Source organism: Arachis hypogaea, chromosome 20, assembly GCF_003086295.3.
Source record: "Arachis hypogaea cultivar Tifrunner chromosome 20, arahy.Tifrunner.gnm2.J5K5, whole genome shotgun sequence".
Taxonomy (NCBI): Eukaryota; Viridiplantae; Streptophyta; class Magnoliopsida; order Fabales; family Fabaceae; genus Arachis; species Arachis hypogaea.
Genome location: NC_092055.1, coordinates 96,164,557 through 96,171,777, shown reverse-complemented (window position 1 = coordinate 96,171,777; position 7,221 = coordinate 96,164,557). Strand labels below are relative to the sequence as shown.

The following is a 7,221-nucleotide window of genomic DNA, read 5'->3' as shown; positions in this document are numbered from 1 at the left end:
CCTTAATTAAAGTATGGACTATTATATATTTCTGAAAAGCCCTGGATGTCTACCTTCCAACGCAATTGAGAACGTGCCATTTGGAGTTCTGTAGCTCCAGAAAATCCACTTTAAGTGCAGGAAGGTCAGAATCCAACAGCATCTGCAGTCCTTCTTCAACCTCTGAATCTGATTTTTGCTCAGGTCCCTCAATTTCAGCCAGAAAATACCTGAAATCACAGAAAAACACACAAAATCATAGTTAAGTCCAGAAATATGATTTTTTAATTAAAAACTAATAAAAATATACTAAAAACTAACTAAATCATACTAAAAATTATGTAAAATTAATGCAAAAAAGCGTATAATTTATCCGCTCATCACAACACCGAACTTAAATTGTTGCTTGTCCCCAAGCAACTGAAAATCAAATAGGATTAAAAAGAAGAGAATATACTATAAATTCCAAAATATCAATGAAACTTAGCTCCAATCAGATAAGCGGGAGTTGTAGCTTTTTGCCTCTTGAATAGTTTTGGCATCTCACTTTATCCATTGTGGTTCAGAATGATTGGCATCTATAGGAACTCAGAGTTCAGATAGTGTTATTGTTTCTCCTAGTTCAGTATGTTGATTCTTGAACACAGCTACTTTATGAGTCTTGGCCATGGCCCTAAGCACTTTGTTTTCCAGTATTACCACCGGATACATAAATGCCACAGACACATAACTGGGTGAACCTTTTCAGATTGTGACTCAGCTTTGCTAAAGTCCCTAATTAGAGGTGTCCAGGGTTCTTAAGCACACTCTTCTTTTGCTTTGGATCTCGACTTTAACCGCTCAGTCTCAAGTTTTCACTTGACACCTTCACGCCACAAGCACATGGTTAGGGACAGCTTGGTTTAGCCGCTTAGGCCAGGATTTTATTCCTTTAGCCCCTCCTATCCACTGATGCTCAAAGCCTTGGATCCTTTTTATTTACCCTTGCCTTTTGGTTTTAAGGGCTATTGGCTTTTTTCTCTTGCCTCTTGGTTTAAAGAGCTTTTGGCTTTTTCTGCTTGCTTTTTCTTTTTCTTTCTTTTTTTTTCGCCATTTTTCTTTTTTTCCTTCTTTTTTTTTCTTTCACAAGCTCTTGTATTCACTGCTTTTTCTTGCTTCAAGAATCATTTTTATGATTTTTCAGATTATCAAATAACATGTCTCCTTTTCATCATTCTTTCAAGAGCCAACATATTTAACATTCATAAACATCAACTTCAAAAGATATATGCACTGTTCAAGCATACATTCAGAAAACAAAAAGTATTGCCACCACATCAAAATACTTAAACTAGTTTCAAGGATGAATTCGAAACCATGTACTTCTTGTTCTTTTGTAATTAAAACATTTTTCATTCAAGAGAGGTGATGGATTCATATTCATAACTTTAAGGCATATACACTTAGACACTAATGATCATGTAGTAAAGGCACAAACATAAATAACACATAAGGCTCAGAAACCAAAAAATAGAAAATAAATAGACAAGGAGATTAAGGAATGAGTCCACCTTAGTGAGGGTGGCGTCTTCCTCTCCTTGAAGAACCAATGGTGCTCTTGAGCTCCTCTATGTCTCTTCCTTGCCTTTGTTGCTCCTCCCTCATAGCTCTTTGATCTTCTCTTATTTCATGGAGGATGATGGAGTGCTCTTGATGCTCCACCCTTAGTTGTCCCATGTTGGAACTTAATTCTCCTAGGGAAGTGTTGATTTGTTCCCAATAGTTTTGTGGAGGGAAGTGCATCCCCTGAGACATCTCAAGGATTTCATGGTGAGGAATCTCCTCATGCTCATGTTGAGGTCCATGATCTCTTGTTTGCTCCATCCTTTTCTTAGTGATGGACTTATCCTCTTCAATGAGGATATCTCTCTCTATGTCAATTCCAGCTGAATTGCAGAGGTGGCATATGAGGTGAGGAAAGGCTAACCTTGTCCAAGTGGAGGACTTGTCAGCCACCTTGTAGAGTTCTTGAGGTATAATCTCATGAACTTCCACCTCTTCTCCAATCATGATACTATGGATCATGATGGCCCGTTCTATAGTAACTTCAAACGGGTTACTAGTAGGAATGATTGAGCGTTGAATGAACTCTAGCCATCCCCTAGCCACTAGTTTGAGGTCATGCCTTCTTAATTGAACCGGCTTGCCTCTTGAGTCAATTTTCCATTGAGCTCCTTCCTCACATATGTCTATGAGGACTTGGTCCAACCTTTGATCAAAGTTGATCCTTCTTGTGTAGGGGCGTACGTTCTCTTCCATCATTGGCAAGTTGAACGCCAGCCTTACATTTTTCGGACTGAAATCTAAGTATTTTCCCCAAACCATGGTAAGCCAATGCTTTGGATTTGGGTTCACACTTTGATCATGGTTCCTAGTGATCCATGCATTTGCATAGAACTCTTGAACCATTAGGATCCTGACTTGTTGAATGGGGTTGGCGAGAACTTCCCAACCTCTTCTTTGGATCTCAAGTCGGATCTCCGGATACTTATTCTTTTTTAGCATGAAAGGAACCTCAGGGATCACTTTCTTCTTGGCCACAACTTCATAGAAGTGGTCTTGATGGACCTTTAAGATGAATCTCTCCATCTCTCATGACTCAGAGGTGGAAGCAATTGCCTTCCCTTTTCTCTTTCTAGAGGTTTCTCTAGCCTTAGGTGCCATAAATGGTTATGGAAAAACAAAAAGCAATGCTTTTACCATACCAAACTTAAAATGTTTGCTCATCCCCGAGCAAAAGAAGAAAGAAAGAAGTAGAAGAAGAAGAGAAATGGAGGAGAGGGAGAGAGAGTAGGTTTCGGCCAAGTGGAAGAAGAGAAGGAATGAGGGGTTTATATAGAAGTGGGGAGGGGTTTAGGGTTCGGCCATTTAGGGTTAGGTTTGGGAGGAAAAATATTTTGAATTTGAAGGTAGGTGGGGTTTATGGGGAAGAGAAGATGGATGTGAGTGGTGAGGGGGTGATGGGAAAGAGTGATTGAAGTGATTGGTGAAGGGTATTTGGGTAAGAGAGTTATGAAAAGGTGTGAAGAGGAGAGAATATGGTTAGGTGGGGATCCTGTGGGGTCCACAGATCCTGAGGTGTCAAGGATTTTTCATCCCTGCACCCTTTAGATGTGTAAAACGCCCTATACATGCAATCCTGGCGTTTAACGCCAGACTGCTGCCTGTTTCTGGCGTTTAAACACCAGACTGTTCTCCTCCAGGGTGTGCTATTTTTCATTCTATTTTTCACTCTATTTTTGATTTTTCAGTAGTTTTTGTGACTCCACATGATCATCAACCTAATAAAACACAAAATAATAAATAAAATAAAATTGATTAAATAACATTGGGTTGCCTCCCAACAAGTGCTTCTTTAATGTCAATAGCTTGACAGTGAGCTCTCATGGAGCCTCACAGATGTTCAGAGCATTGTTGGAACCTCCCAACACCAAACTTAGAGTTTGAATGTGGGGGTTCAACACCAAACTTAGAGTTTGGTTGTGGCCTCCCGACACCAAACTTAGAGTTTGACTGTGGGGGCTTTGGTTGACTGGTGCACGAATTGTGAATCACACTTTTCACAACGCGTACCACTAACCAGCAAGTGCACTGGGTCGTCCAAGTAATACCTTACGTGAGTAAGGGTCGAATCCCACGGAGATTGTTGGTTTGAAGCAATCTATGGTTATCTTGTAAATCTTAGTCAGGAAGTCAATTATGTTTATCAGTTGAATTGCGAATAACCAAGAGAGCATAAATTAAAGGTTACTTGTTGTGCAGTAATGGAGAATATATTGGAGTTTTGGAGATGCTTTGTCCTCTGAATCTCTGCTTTCCTCTGTCTTCTGATTCACGCACGCACGTCCTCCTATGGCAAGCTGTGTGTTGGTGGATCACCGTTGTCAATGGCTACCTTCCATCCTTCCAGTGAAAACTACGCTCACGCGCTCTGTCACAGCACAGCTAATCACCGGTTGGTTCTCGATCCGGTTGGAATAGGATTTACTATCCTTTTGCGTCTGCCACTAACGGCCAGCCTTTAGGAGTTTGAAGCTCGTCACAGTCATTCAATCATTGAATCCTACTTGGAATACCACAGACAAGGTTTAGACTTTCCGGATTCTCATGAATGCCGCCATCAGTTCTAGCTTATACCACGGAGATTCTGATTTAGGAATCTAAGAGATACTCATTCAATCAGATATAGAACGGAGGTGGTTGTCAGGCACACGTTCATGGTTTGAGGAAGGTGATGAATGTCACGGATCATCACCTTCATCACAGTTAAGTGCGAATGAACATCTTAGATAGGAACAAGCATGTTTGAATGGAAAACAGAAATACTTGCATTAATTCATTGAGACACAGCAGAGCTCCTCACCCCCAACAATGGAGTTTAGAGACTCATGTCGTCAGAGAATACAAAGTTTAGATCTAAAATGTCATGAGATACAAAATAAGTCTCTAAAAGTTGTTTAAATACTAAACTAGTAGCCTAGGGTTACAAAATATGAGTAGACTATGATGGATGATGCAGAGATCCACTTCTGGGGCCCACTTGGTGTGTGCTGGGCTGAGACTTAAGCAATTCACGTGCAGAGGCCATTTGTGGAGTTGAACGCCAGTTTTTATGCCAGTTTGGGCGTTCAACTCCAGCTTTTGATCCTTTTCTGGCGCTGGACGCCAGAATTGGGCAGAGAGCTGGCGTTGAACGCCAGTTTACGTCGTCTATCCTTGTGCAAAGTATGGACTATTATATATTGCTGGAAAGCCCTGGATGTCTACTTTCCAACGCAATTGAAAGCATGCCATTTCGAGTTCTGTAGCTCCAGAAAATCCACTTTGAGTGCAGGTAGGTCAGAATCCAACAGCATCAGCAGTCCTTTTTCAGCCTGAATCAGATTTTTGCTCAGCTCCTTCAATTTCAGCCAGAAAAATACCTGAAATTACAGAAAAACACACAACTCATAGTAAAGTCCAGAAATATGAATTTTTCCTAAAAACTAATAAAAATAGACTAAAAACTAACTAAAACATACTCAAAACTATATGAAATTATCCCCAAAAAGCGTATAAAATATCCGCTCATCATTGACTCTGCAGTCAGAGAAGCTTTTCATGCTTTCTCTCCATGGTTACAAAAGGAGATCCTTGAGTTTTAATCACAAGGTTGTCCTCATTCAGTTGAAGGATCAATTCTCCTCTGTCCACATCAATAACAGCTCTTACTGTGGCTAGGAAAGGTGTTCCAAGGATGATGGATTCATCCTCATCCTTCCCAGTGTCTAGGATTATGAAATCAGGAGGGATGTAAAGGCCTTTAACCTTTACTAGCACATCCTCTACTTGTCTATAAGCCTATTTTCTTGAGTTGTCTGCCATCTCTAATGAGATTCTGGCAGCTTGCACCTCAAAGATTCCTAGTTTCTCCATTACAGAGAGTGGCATGAGGTTTATCCCTGATCCAAGGTCACATAGAGCCTTCTCAAAGGTCATGGTGCCTATGGTACAAGGTATTAAGAACTTTCCAGGATCCTGTTTCTTCTGAGGCAATGTCAGTTGATCCAGATCACTCAGTTCATTGATGAGCAAGGGAGGTTCATCTTCCCAAGTCTCATTACCAAATAATTTGGCATTCAGCTTCATGATTGCACCAAGGTACTTGGCAACTTGCTCTTCAGTGACATCTTCATTCTCTTCAGAAAAAGAATACTCATCAAAGCTCATGAATGGCATGAGGAGGTTCAATGGAATCTCTATGGTCTCTAGATGAGCCTCAGATTCCTTTAGTTCCTCAGAGGGAAACTCCTTGTTGATCACTAGACGTCCCAGGAGGTCTTCCTCACTGGGATTCACGTCCTCTCCCTCCCTTGTAGGTTCGGCCATGATGGTTAAATCAATGGCCTTGCACTCTCTTTTTGGATTCTCTTCTGTATTGCTTGGGAGAGTACTAGGAGGGATTTCAGTGACTCTTTTACTCAGCTGGCCCACTTGTGCCTCCAGATTTCTAATGGAAGACCTTATTTCATTCATGAAACTTAAAGTGGCCTTAGATAGATCAGAGACTATATTTGCCAAGCTAGATGGATTCTGCTCAGAACTCTCTGTCTTTTGCTGAGTGGATGATGGAAAAGGTTTGCTATTGCTAAATTTGTTTCTTCCACCATTGTTAAAGCCTTGTTGAGGATTTTGTTGATCCTTCAATGAAAAATTAGGATGATTTCTCCATGAGGGATTATAGGTGTTTCCATAGGGTTCACCCATGTAATTCACTTCTGCTATTGCAGGGTTCTCAGGATCATAAGCTTCTTCTTCAGAAGATGCCTCTTTAGTACTGTTAGATGATTCCTTCAATCCATTCAGACTCTGAGAGATCATATTGACTTGCTGAGTCAATATTTTATTCTGAGCCAATATGGCATTCAGAGTATCAATTTCAAGAACTCCCTTCCTTTGAGGCGTCCCATTATTCACAGGATTCCTTTCAGAAGTGTACATGAACTGGTTATTTTCAACCATGTCAATGAGTTCTTGAGCTTCTGCAGGCGTTTTCTTTAGGTGAATGGATCCACATGCAGAATGGTCCAATGACATCTTAGATAATTCAGACAGACCATCATAGAATATACCTAGGATGGTCCATTCTGAAAGCATGTCAGAAGGACACTTTTTTGTCAGTTCCTTATATCTCTCCCAAGCTTCATAGAGGATTTCACCTTCTTTCTGTCTGAAGGTTTGAACATCCACTCTAAGCTTACTAAGCTTTTGAGGAGGAAAGAACTTGGATAAGAAAGCCGTGACCAGCTTATCCCAAAAGTTCAGGCTATCTTTAGGTTGAGAGTCCAACCATACTCTAGCTCTGTCTCTTACAGCAAACGGGAAAAGCATAAGCATGTAGACCTCGGGATCAACCCCATTGGTCTTAACAGTATCACAGATCTGCAAGAATTCAGTTAAGAACTGAAAAGGATCTTCTGATGGAAGTCCATGAAACTTGCAATTCTGTTGCATCAGAGAAACTAATTGAGGCTTAAGCTCAAAATTGTTTGCTCTAATGGCAAGAATTGATATGCTTCTTCCATGTAAATTGGAATTAGGTGCAGTAAAGTCACCAACCATCTTTCTTGCATTGTTATTATTTTCGGCCATGTCTCCTTCTTTTTCGAAAATTTCTGTCAGATTTTCTCCAGAGAGTTGTGCTTTAGCTTCCCTTAGCTTCCT

The 7,221-nt window shown here is 40.6% G+C and overlaps 1 non-coding gene across 1 annotated transcript; it reads left to right on the top strand.

Moving 5' to 3' along the window:
- Positions 1-6,648: 6,648 nt before the first annotated feature.
- On the top strand, positions 6,649-6,756 carry LOC112788524 (small nucleolar RNA R71). The gene has a single exon (XR_003195883.1). It is a non-coding gene; the product is annotated as a small nucleolar RNA R71 (small nucleolar RNA).
- Positions 6,757-7,221: the final 465 nt, after the last annotated feature.